This window comes from Phyllobates terribilis, unplaced genomic scaffold, assembly GCF_046119375.1.
Source record: "Phyllobates terribilis strain yellow unplaced genomic scaffold, ASM4611937v1 Scaffold_30__1_contigs__length_15301838, whole genome shotgun sequence".
Taxonomy (NCBI): Eukaryota; Metazoa; Chordata; class Amphibia; order Anura; family Dendrobatidae; genus Phyllobates; species Phyllobates terribilis.
Genome location: NW_027362790.1, coordinates 8321323 through 8334901, shown reverse-complemented (window position 1 = coordinate 8334901; position 13579 = coordinate 8321323).

Below are 13579 nucleotides of genomic sequence, written 5' to 3'. Positions count from 1 at the left end.
GGAGGCCGCATGTAGCCATCTATACACAGCAGGAGGCCGCACGGCACCATCTATACAAAGCAGGGGCCGCACGGCGCCATCTATATACAGCAGGAGGCCGCACGGTGCCATCTATACATAGTGGGAGGCCGCACGGCGCCCCCCCCAGAGACAGCAGGAGGCCGCACGGCGCCAACTATACTCAGCAGGAGGCCGCACGCAGTCACGCACACACACAAACATATACAGACATATACATACAAGCATAAACACATTTGAAACACAAAAATACATATAAACAGACATCACACAATGATATCTGCCTACACACACACACACACACACATACATACATACATACATACATACATACAGTCATGGCCAAAAGTATTGAGAATGAGACAAATAATAATTTTTCCAAAGTTTACTGCTTCATTTTTTGTAATGGCAATTTGCATATACTCCTGAATGTCAAAGAGTGATCAGCTTAACAGCAATTACTGTACTTGCAAAGTCAATATTTGCCCAGAAAATGAACTTTAACCCCCAAAACACATTTCAATATCATTGCAGTCCTGCCTTAAAAGGAGCAGCTAACATCGTTTTAGTGATTGATCCATTAACACAGGTGTGGGTGTTGATGAGGACAGGGCTGGTGATCAATCAGTCATGATTAAGTAAGAATGACATCACTGGACACTTTAAAAGGAGGCTGGTTCTTGGTATCATTGTTTCTCTTCAGTTAACCATGGTTATCTCTAAAGAAACAAATTCTGGCAAAATGCAAGCATTGATCATGCAAGAATGGACTGCTATCAGTCAGGATTTGGTCCAAAAGTTGATTGAGAGCATGCCAGGGAGAATTACAGAGGTCTTGAAGAAGAAGGGGCAACACTGCAAATATTGACTTGCTGCATTAACTCATTCTAACTGTCAATATAACCTATTGGTACTCATAATATGATTGCAATTATATTTCTGTATGTGATATAAACATCAGACAAACACTAATAAAAACCAGAGGCCAGCAGATCATGGGAAAATATAATTTTGGTGTCATTCTCAAAACTTTTGGCCATGACTGTACATACATACAGACACAGACTCACCATCCCCCGGCTCCATTCCTCCTGCCTGCTCTGATTTCTCCATTGCAGCAGTGCAGGCCGGGCGCGCACTGCGTGACATCACAGCGCACAGGGCCGTGTCTCCTAGCAGTGACGGGGCCGTGTCTCCTAGCAGTGACGCGGTTGGGCCAGCACAGGGAAGTTAACTGCTGCAGTGCTGGCCCGGCCGATGAAGAAGTAGCGGCGGCCGCAGCTGGGGGAGCGGTCCGGGGCCCCCCCTCCCGCCACTGCTACCGGTATGTGCCGCGGTGGCCCGCACATATAATGAGGGCAATCCGGCATTAGACACCCCGCCCGGAGCCGCGGGCCCTCTGCAGGCTCGGGGGCCTGGGCGGTAGCCCGGATTGCCCTCATTATAATCCGCCTATGCTGCCAACAAATTTTGCAGCATAATGTAGGGCCCGGTGTGAGAAAGCTGGGTCTCTCTCAGAGGTCATGGGTCTTCCAGCAGGACAATGACCCAAAACACACTTCCAAAAGCACTATAAAATGGTTTGAGAGAAAGCACTGGAGACGTCTAAGGTGGCCAGCAATGAGTCCAGACCTGAATCCCATAGAACACCTGTGGAGAGATCTCAAAATGGCAGTTTGGAGAAGGCACCCTTCAAATATCAGGGACCTGGAGCAGTTTGCCAAAGAAGAATGGTCCACAATTCCAGCAGAGCATTGTAAGAAACTCATTGATGGTTACCGGAAGCGGTTGTTCGCAGTTATTTTGGCTAAAGGTTGTGCAACCAAGTATTAGGCTGAGGGTGCCAATACTTTTGTCCGGCCCATTTTTGGAGTTTTGTGTGAAATGATCAAGGTTTTGATTTTTGCTTCATTCTCTTTTGTGTTTTTTCCTTGCAAGCAAATTAAATGAAGATAATAAGACCAAAGAATTTGTGATTGCAATCATTTTCAGGAAGAAACTGAGTATTATCTGACAGAATTGCAGGGGTGCCAATACTTTTGGCCACCACTGTAATACACTGTGTTCCAAATTATTATGCAAATAATATTTTCTCAGATTTTCCCAAATTACCTATATGAATTGCAGTCATTGTAATTTTCCAGTCAAATAACTATTAGAGTACAATTGAAAGGTTTTTGTACAAACTGCCTATGATAACAGTATATTTAAAAAAAAATAAAAAACTCAAACTGCACTCAAAATGCATGTTCCAAATTATTATGCACAGCAGAGTTTTCAACCTTTTCATTTTAATAAAGAACAAAAAAATGGTCATTTTTGAAATTATAAGCATTAGCAGGTTATTACAAACTGAAATCAAACAGTTTTCAACTCAAAACTTTATTCTAGGTGATGTTACATTTGCACATAGCACCGCTTATTCGAAAGGAGCTTCTGAACTCTCTCGTCCATTGAATTTGTCAGGTTTTGGATGGTTTCTGCTTCCAATTATTTTGCATGAGGACAGAATACCCTCCCAGAGCTGTTGCTTAGATGTGAACTGCCTCCCGCCATCATAGACACTCCTTTTGATGATGCTCCAGAGGTTCTCAATGGGGTTGAGGTCAGGGGAGCATGGGTGCCACACCATAAGTTTGTCCCCTTTTATGCCCATAGCAGCCAGAGATGCAGATGTGTTATGTGCAGCATGAGACGGGAACTCTGGGAACTCCTTCAAGATTGTTGGAAGACCATTTCCATTGACTACCTCTTGAAGCTCATCAAGAGAATGCCAAGAGTGTGCAAAGCAGTCATCAAAGCAAAAGGTGGCTACTTTGAAGAACCTAGAATATAAGACATATTTTCAGTTGTTTCACACTTTTTTTGTTAAGTATATAATTCCACATGTGTTAATTCATAGTTTTGATGCCTTCAGTGTGAATGTACAATTTTCATAGTCATGAAAATACAGAAAAATCTTTAAATGAGAAGGTGTGTCCAAACTTTTGGTCTGTACTGTATATTAGATGATGACCCCACAGACCCTTTACACAGCATTATGTTTCCACAGCTCCTTGTATACAGTATGATTCCCTCATTGTTCCCTAAATACAGTATGATGTGCTCACAGCTCCATATACACCGTATGATGTCCCCATACATGCAGATACACAATATGATACCTATACACAATATGATGCCCCTACATCTCCCTATACACAATATGATGCCCCTACATCTCCCTCCATCTGAACAAGTCTCTCCAGCTTCAGAAAGATTATGGACGCATCACATTTTTTTTTACGGACAGGGAAAAAAGTGCCCTATTTTTATGGACTGTCCAAGAATTTCTGGACAGTTGGCTACCCTGCTATTAGTTCCACTGGGGTGGCAGCCTAGGTGGATGCTGGAAGCACAACCGTCTCTCCCTAAGATTCGGAGAGGGAAGGCCACCGATTCCTGACCCTTGCTGTGGCCTTTTCGTTGAGAGGGATGGTTTATTGAGGGCCCATATATACACACAGTCATGGCCGGAAGTGTTTAGCAACCTTGAGATTGTTCCAGAAAGTGAAGTATTTCTCCCAGAAAATTATTACAATTACACATGTTTTGTTATACATTTGTTATAATATTTATTTCCTTTCTGTGTATTGAAACAGCACAAAAAAATGGGAAAAAAAGGCAAATTGGACATAATTTCACACAAAACTCCAAAAATGGGCCGGACAAAATTGTTGGCACTTTTCCAAAATTGTGGAAAAACAACTTTGCTTCAAGCATGTGATGCTCGTTAAAACTCACCTGTGGCAAGTAACAGTCGTGGGTAATATGAAAGTCATACCTGAGACCAGATAAAAAGTGGAGAAGATAGATAGATATGAGATTGATAGATAGATAGATATGAGATAGATAGATGGATATGTGGCACCCCAGGGGTCTGGTTACCACTGTAATAGAAATATTATGTCTGAGAGCAAGTGGGAGGTTTCCTGGTTCGGAGCCCTTAAACATGCAACACCTCCTGTCCCAGACCAGATAGGGGAGGAACCTGCCCTATATAAACTGGATCTGGGGCGGGGTTAGTGAAGTCAGAGCCTGGAGTTAGTTCCAGACACAGGGAAAGTAACAGCGAGGAGCTCTGTAGGAGCAGGAGCTGAAGACCAGGGACTTGAGCTAAGCGGAGTTCGTCCTGGCAGAAGACTCTGAGAACCGGACACAGGAGTCCGAGGTTGCGGGGACTTATATATACCCAGCAGCAGAAACCCGCCGGCAGGGGATTTCAAGTCCTCTGGCCATAGAAGCCCGGAGGCTCAGTCACGAGCAAGGGACCAGCACTGCAATCGAGGAGCGGGGGCTATCAGAAGGCCCCAAGTCACCAGCCATACAGGTGAGCACCACACGGAACACTCAGGGACGTGGGCTACTTCCACTCGCTTACAGCAAGGTAGCCAGGAAGAGTGCAGATAGTCGGGGAGGCCTACAACTCCACCTGGCCAGGGGAACTCCAGTTTGCTCACAGACTGACCAGTCCTCTTATGCTAGCCAGTACTCCCGGGAGGGTCTGCCTTATCACCATCAGTAAAGACCCTGAACTGCACTGCAAAGCCTCTGAGTCGTTGCTGCTGCGCTCGTGTACCATCACTCCTATCATCCACACTCACTAGCCTGAGGCTATACTCCTCCCTTGGGGAGTTATACTACACTCTGCTGCCCTCACAACATCAGCCTCAGAGGTCTGCTCAGCAGCAGCGGTTCTTATTGACCGCAATCCACGGGTGGCGTAGTCGGACATTGCATTATACTGATACAGAGACTGCCACAATATTGGTCTGGCCACCCTGAGCCACGGGACCAGGTCGCCACTACTACTCCCAGCATTGCCCTGAAGTCCGGTCCCGGGTGCCCCATGGCCCAGGGGGCGCGCCATATAGATAATAGATAGATGATAGATAGGCCTATGATATGAGATAGAGGTCGTTATAGACAGGTTTATACACTCTCTCCCGAAGTCGGTAAAATCCTGGGTTGCCCAGGGAGATCCCTATAATGCTGATGACTTGGTGGGGTTGGTGGAAAGATACCAGGCGGTTGAGAGTCCGTTGGGAAAACAAGGGGTCGTAGCCTCTCAATACTGGGGTTCCCAAAAGGTGGCGGACACCCAAAAGAAGGGAGCTAGCGCCACACCTGGGGGGCATCCTAGAGTTCAGGAGGGGTCTGAGTTGCTGCCCAAGGTCCCACCCCATAATATAGTGTGTTGGAGATGTCATACCCCTGGCCATATTGCCTCCCGGTGTCCCATAACCTCTGAACCAATGGACTGTAACATGGGCCGGCGTTGCTCTTATTTTGCCTACCCCGCCTGCAGCGCGGTTCGTCAACATGGCGAGGGCCCTCAGGCATGCTCAGTGTCAGTTAACGGGGCACAAGTCTCTGGACTATTGGTCTCAGGAAGTTTGGTGACCCTGATAAGGGCCACACTCCCTCATCGGCTGGTTTCTGGGAAGGTGGTGGGTGTCCGGTGTATCAATGGGGACGCTAAGAACTATCCTGTGGCCCAGGTGGATGTAAACACAGACTGTGGCACCACATCTCATGAAGTGGCGGTCGTTAAGGACCTATTGCATCCCATAATAATTGGACGTTACTTTGCATTATTCTGGGAAATGTGGGGGAAAGCGGGGACACCTGGTTGCTTGGACGACAGCCAGATCGCCCCTAAGGAAACTTACCCGCAGAACATAGTAGATGAGTTTCCCATGTGTGTGCTGGTGGGCAATGAGGCTGAAGTAGCATCCCCTGAGTCCAATATCCCTGAGCTGGAGGTGTCCGAGGGAAACTTTGGAACTGCCCAACTCAGGGATTTAACTCTGAAAGGGGCCTTTGAAAATGTTACTGTGTTAAATGGGGTGCCTCAGGAACCGGGGGCTGACACTCGGTTCCCTCATTTTGCTGTGAATGGGGATTTGCTGTACAGAATAACCAAGCCAAGGGGTGAGGTAATAGAACAGTTGCTGGTGCCAGGGCCCTATAGACGCAGGGTGTTAGACATGGCTCATTCTCATGTGTTGGGTGGTCACCTGGGTGCAGACAAGATTCAAGAACGGATCCTCCAAAGATTCTACTGGCCAGGTTGCTATAGAGAAATATAGAGTTATTGTCGTTCCTGCCCCACATGCCAGATAACCTCCCCAGTGGCCCACTTCCGCAGTCCCCTAGTGCCACTACCAGTCATCGAGGTTCCATTCGAACGCATAGCAATGGATCTAGTGGGGCCTCTGGTCAAGTCCGCCCAAGGGCATCAGTATATCCTGGTGGTATTAGATTATGCTACATGGTATCTGGAGGCCGTACCACTACGAAACTCCTCCACCAGGTGTATAGCCCGGGAGTTAGTCCACATGTTTTCAAGAACTGGGTTGCCTAACGAGATCCTAACAGACCAAGGAACTCCATTTATGTTGAAGGTCATGAGGGAATTGTGCAAGACACTGCAGATTGCACAACTGAGAACCTCCGTGTACTCTCCCCAGACGGACGGACTGGTAGAGAGGTTTAACAAAACCTTGAAAGCAATGTTGAGGAAAGCAGTGGAAAAGGATGGCCGAGACTGGGACTATATGTTGTTCGCCATGAGGGAAGTTCCCAAAGCTTCCACAGGTTTCTCCCCGTTTGAACCACTCTATGGACGACACCCTCAGGACTCCTGGAGGTGGAGAAAGAGTCCTGGGAAGCTGAGACCACTCCCTATAGGAGAGTGGTGGAGCACGTTGCCCAGATGCAAGAGAGGATTGCCCATGTGATGCCCATTGTGAGGGAGCACCTCCTTAAGGCACAAGAGGCACAGTCCAGGGTGTATAATAGGTCGGCCAGGGTGAGATCGTTCAACCCAGGAGATCGAGTGCTTGTGCTAGTCCCACAGTGGAGACAAGTTCATGGCCAAGTGGCAGGGCCCCTATGAGGTGGTAGAGAAAGTGGGGGAAGTCAACTTTAAGATCCACCAACCAGGGAAGAGGAAGCCCTACCAAATTTACCATGTTAACTTGATTAAGCCATGGCAAGATAGAGAGCCTGCGGAAGCTCCCTGTTTAATGGCTGAGGCTGAGGCCGATGTGAAAGAGGTCAAGGTGGCAGAGTCACTGTCACATGCCCAAAAGCAACAGTGCAAAGAGTTGTTACAGCGAAATAAAGACATGTTTTCGGAGTTGCCAGGACTCACTCAGGTCATAGAGCATGAGGTTCTCACAGAGCCTCATGTTCGCGTCAATCTAAAACCATACCGGATCCCCGAAGCCCGCAGAGAGGTGATCTCTAAAGAAGTAAGGCGGATGCTAAACCTGGGAGTCATTGAAGAGTCCAAAAGTGGATGGTCCAGTCCTATAGTCTTAGTGCCGAAACCAGATGGGGAATGGCGGTTTTGCAACGACTATAGGAAGCTGAACGAGGTCTCAAAGTTCGAAGCCTACCCAATGCCTAGGTTAGATGAGCTTATCGAAAGGCTAGGACCCGCTCGGTACATCACCACTCTGGACCTCACCAAAGGATATTGGCAAATTCCCCTGTCCAAAGAGGCTAAGGAGAAGACAGCCTTCTCGACGCCAATACGTCAGGATGCCGTTTGGGTTGAAGGGAGCTCCGGCCACCTTCCAGAGAGCCATGGACCGGATCTTAGCACCCCACAAACAGTATGCAGCGGCCTACCTAGATACCATCGTCATATTTAGCCAGGACTGGGAAAGTCATCTGGACAAAGTTCAAGCCATACTTGATGCCCTAAGGAAGGCGGGCTTTACTATCAACCCGAAGAAATGTGCCATGGGGATGGAGGAAGCCAAGTACCTAGGGTACGTGGTTGTAGAGGGGAAATAAAACCACAAATAAATAAGGTCGAGGCGATCTTGAACTGGCCACAGCCCCTCTCGAAGAAGCAGGTCATGGCGTTTCTAGGCATTGTGGGCTACTATCGAAGATTTGTCCCTAACTTTGCCCTGATAGCAGCCCCACTGATGGATCTTCTGAAAGGGATGAAGTCAGCTATGGCCAAGTGGTCCCCGGAAGCAGAAGCGACCTGCCAGGAATTGAAACTGGTCCTCTGTAAACAACCAGTCTTGGTGGCACCCAGCTTCTCCAAGGAGTTTGTTGTCCAGATGGATGCATCGGATGTCGGGCTGGGAGCAGTCTTGTCCCAGGAGATTAACGGAGAAGAACACCCTGTAAAATACCTCAGTCTGAAGCTCTCCGCTTGTGAGAAGGACTACTCCATTGTAGAAAAAGAATGTTTGGCCATTAAGTGGGCGTTAAACACTCTGAGGTATTACCTATTAGGTAGAAGGTTCAGGTTAGTGTCAGACCATGCCCGATTGAGGTGGATGCGAGAAAAGAAGGGAAACAATGCCAGAGTGACTAGGTGGTTCCTGGCTCTACAAGATTTTAGTTTCCGGGTAGAGCATAGGCCTGGGAAACAACATGGGAATGCCGCTGCCTTGTCAAGGGTTTATTGTATGGTGACAGAAGGTGCCAAGCCCTACGGCTTTGGACAGAGGGGGGGTGTATGTAAGGTTGCTGCCGGACAGATCGTGGACGGGAGGTATGTGTCCTCGAAGTGCCATGCTTCGGTGATGTAGGATCCGGAGAAGCAGGCTCCAGCACACATAGTGCTGAGAGGAATTTAATGGGTCCGGATTACAGGGCCGGGTTTTATGAGCAGTTGAAAGAGCTGGGGGGGAACAGCTGCTCACTTACCTCCAGTCCAGGTCTTAGAAGGCTAATTTAAGACAGCTGCGCCTGTCTCTGTCTGTCTGTGTTTGCTGGGCAAGGTGAGCAGACCTTGCAGGTGCTTCTTAGACTCTGCAGGAGGCAGAGAAAAGCACCTTGTTTAAACGGCTGAAGCCGTGCTGCATGGACTTGTTATTTTGAGCTTTGTTCTGTTATTCCTTTTTGTGCCAGGAAAAGGCTGTAACTTTTGTTTCTTAACTGGTGTATGGACACTAAAATAAGCCACCAGTTTGTTTGAACCCGTGGACTGCATCACTGTGTGAACCCGTGCCTACCTCCAACGCGGCTCAGTGAGTACAAGTCCCTACACTATCTATCTATCTATTTATCTATCTATCCATCTATCTATCCATCTATTTATTCATCTATCCATCTATCTATCCATCTATCATACATGGATAGATAGAAAGATAGATAGATACATATATGGATAGATAGATGGATAGATAGATAGATATGAAATAGAGTATATAAGGATAGATAGATGATAGATAATCCTATGATATGATAGGTTTGATCGTGCATTTCCAATGTCTCTTACCACTGCGGCCATGATAGAGCATTTTCTACACTTTCTCGGTTCCCTCTTCCATTGCTGGAGACTAACTTCTGCCGCATGAAATACAGTGGTGGCCAAAAGTATTGGCACCCCGGCAATTCTGTCAGATAATACTCAGTTTCTTCCTGAAAATGATTGCAATCACAAATTCTTTGGTATTATTATCTTCATTTAATTTGTCTTCAATGAAAAAACACAAATAGAATTGTCCTAAAGCCAAATTGGATATAATTCCACATCAAACCTAAAAAAGGGGATGGACAAAAGTATTGGCACTGTTTGAAAAATCATGTGATGCTTCTCTAATTCGTGTAATTAACAGCACCTGTAACTTACCTGTGGCACCTAACAGGTGTTGGCAATAACTAAATCACACTTGCAGCCAGTTAACATGGATTAAAGTTGACTCAACCTCTGTCCTGTGTCCTTGTGTATACCACATTGAGCATGGAGAAAAGAAAGAAGACCAAAGAATTGTCTGAGGACTTGTGAAACCAAATTGTGAGGAAGCATGAGCAATCTGAAAGCTACAAGTCCGTCTCCAAAGACCTGAATGTTCCTGTGTCTTCCGTGCGCAGTGTCATCAAGAAATTTAAAGCCCATGGCACTGTGGCTAACCTCCCTACATGTGGACGGAAAAGAAAAATTGACGAGAGATTTCAACGCAAGATTGTGCGGATGGTGGATAAAGAACCTCGACTAACATCCAAACAAGTTCAAGCTGCCCTACAGTCTGAGGGTACAACAGTGTCAACCCGTACTATCCGTCGGCGTCTGAATGAAAAGGGACTGTATGGTAGGATACCCAGGAAGACCCCACTTCTTACCCCGAGACATAAAAAAGCCAGGCTGGAGTTTGCCAAAACTTACCTGATAAAGCCTAAAACTGGAAGTGCATTGAGGTGAAGGTGAAGAGGTATTGGGAATCCTGCAGAAAATACCTGTGTGAATTGCGTGAAGAGGTATTGGGAATCCTGCAGAAAATACCTGTGTGAATTGCGTGAAGAGGTATTGGGAATCCTGCAGAAAATACCTGTGTGAATTGCGTGAAGAGGTATTGGGAATCCTGCAGAAAATACCTGTGTGAATTGCGGTGAGTGCTGCATTGTGATCTGCTGAGTGCTTTTCTACCTGTTTAGATTTATTGGGCTTTTTAAAATCTATTTTCTCACTACAGTTTTAGTTTCTTAGTTTACTACCTGTGTATTTAAAGGTTAACTACATTGCACTAAAATCCTGAGGTGTAGATTTACTCACAAGGGGTTAATTAAGGGGAAGGGGTCATAATTAAGGGTTTATAAGGGGCAGCTGGTTGGGCATAAAGTCCTTTGGAAGTGCATTGAGGTGAAGGGTACATTGCTGGAAAAGGAAAAAAAAAAAAAAAAAAAAAACACTTTAAATCTCTTAGTTTGCGAGTGTGAACGAGCTGCGTGTGTCCGGAGCGTAAGTGCGAACGAAAGTAAGTGTGTGACTTGTTTTTCAGTGACTTTGGATTCAGGGAGTTTGGAAGGGAGGACTTAGGACTGAATTGCTGACTGTATTTCATTCTTTCTTTACTTTACTTTTTACTTAATTAATCCACCTGACCTACTTAGCTGATTCCCCCGTCCATACTTGATACTTAATTGATCCCCCGTCCATACTTAACTGATCCCCTGCCAATATCTAATTGATACACTTGCACATCCCTAATTGATCCCCGTCCATACACCTATATATAAATAATTGTGTTTTGTACTTGTATATATATACTGACTGTATCCCCATATTTAGAATGACGTCCATGTTGGACGGAGCCGTGCAGTGTACATCTTGCGCAATGTATGCATTCCGTGAGCACCCACTCGAGGATCCATACTGCTGCGAGAGATGTGAGCATATCGTGCACTTGGAAGCCCAAATTCTGGATCTAAGTGCTCAGATAGCGGTACTGAGGAGCATCGACAACATAGAACGGAGTTTGCTGCTCACCGAGCAGACACTCAATGGGTCAATACTGGGGGTGGAGCATAGAGGGGAAGTGCAGGCTGAACAGGCAGGGAGCTGGATAACAGTAAGGAGGGATAGAGGGAAGAAGTATAGGAAGGCTGGTTCAGAACCGGCATTATTGGAGCATGACAGATCCTCTGACCGCCGGGGGAGTGTATGCTCCAGTAATGAGGGGGAGGGGGGAAGTGTAGGGCAGGCAAGACAGGTTCTGGTAGTGGGTGACTCTATTATTAGGGGGACAGACAGGGCAATCTGTCACAAAGACCGGGATCGCCGAACGGTGTGCTGCCTCCCTGGCGCTCGAGTCCGGCACATCGCGGATCGGGTTGACAGGTTACTGGGTGGGGCTGGCGAAGACCCAGCGGTCATGGTCCACATCGGCACCAATGACAAAGTGAGTGGTAGATGGAGGGTCCTTAAAAATGATTTCAGGGACCTAGGTAGGAAGCTTAGGGCAAGGACCTCCAACGTAGTTTTCTCAGAAATACTACCAATCCCGCGAGCCACACAGGAGCGCCAACAGGAAGTTAGGGAGGTGAATAAGTGGCTAAAGAGTTGGTGCAAGGCAGAAGGGTTTGGGTTCATGGAGAACTGGGCCGACTTCGCGGTCGGATACAGGCTCTACCGTAGGGACGGGCTGCACCTCAATGGGGAGGGTGCAGCGGTGCTGGGGAAGAAGATAGCTAATAGGTTGGAGGAGTTTTTAAACTAGAGACGGGGGGGGGGAAACCAAGGAAATAGGTGGGATGTGAGGCAAGCAAGGGGGAAGGGGAGAAGTGAATATAATGAGGGTGGAGAGGGGGGTAGGGATAGTACAGTTAGATCGTTAGAGAAGAATAGGATGCTAAATAACCCCAAAGTTTTATCTTGCATGCTGACCAACGCAAGAAGCCTGACCAATAAGGCGGATGAGCTGCGGGCGCTTATATGGGAGGAGAGGTATGACATCGTAGGTATAACAGAGACTTGGCTAGACGATAGCTACGACTGGGCGGTAAATTTATTAGATTATAGTTTATTTAGAAGGGACCGGAAACAGGGGAAAGGCGGAGGAGTCTGCTTATATGTAAAGTCATGTCTAAAACCCAGACTAAGGGAAGATATAGGAGAGGGAGAAGAGGGGGTCGAGTCCATGTGGGTAGAGATAGAGGGAACTAAAAATAATAATAAAATATTACTGGGGGTCTGCTATAAGCCACCCAATATAACAGAGGAGAATGAGAATCTGCTATTAGGACAAATAGACAAAGTAGCAAAACATAATGAAGTGATTGTAATGGGGGATTTCAACTACCCGGATATTGACTGGGAAACAGAAACCTGTAGATCTCAGAAAGGAAAAAGGTTCTTGACAAATATTAAGGATAATTATCTCTCCCAACTAGTGCAGGAACCAACGAGAGGGAAGGCCGTGTTGGATTTAATATTGACTAATAGGCCTGATAGAATAACTGAGGTACAGATAGGGGGGCACCTAGGTAATAGCGACCATAATATTATCGACTTCAAAATGCCCTTCAGTAGGGTTATCAATAAGGGAACAACAAAAACATTAAACTTTAGGAGGGCGAAGTTTGATCAGCTGAAAGAAAGCCTTCAACTTATTGACTGGGACAAAGTACTTAATCAATGGAATACGAATAGTAAATGGGAAACCTTCAAAAGAATTCTGAATACTCAGTGCGAGAGGTATATACCGTATGGGAATAAAAGGGCCAGAAATAAGAGGAAACCAATATGGTTGAACAAGAACGTAAAAGGGGCGTTAAATAGCAAAAAAGAGGCATTCAAGAGATTAAAACAGGAAAACAGTAAGGAGGCACTAATGTGTTACAAGGAAAAAACGAGAACCTGCAAAAAACAAATAAAAATAGCGAAGGAGGAAACAGAGAGACGTATTGCTAGGGAAAGTAGATCAAATCCCAAACTGTTCTTTACGTATATAAATAGTAAAAGGATTAAATCGGATAATATTGGACCAATAAAAAGTGAGGAAGGCAAAATCATAGAGAAAGATGAGGATAAAGCTAATCTATTAAATAATTTTTTTTCGACAACTTTCACAAAGGAAATCAAACTAACAGGAGAAATGAGAAGTGACAAGCTTAATCCTCCACTAAGTATGACAAATCTAACCCAAGTTGAGGTACAGAAACGCCTCAGTAACATTAAAATAAACAAATCACCAGAACCTGATGGCATACACCCACGGGTACTAAGGGAGCTAAGTAATGTGATAGACAGACCGTTATATCTTAT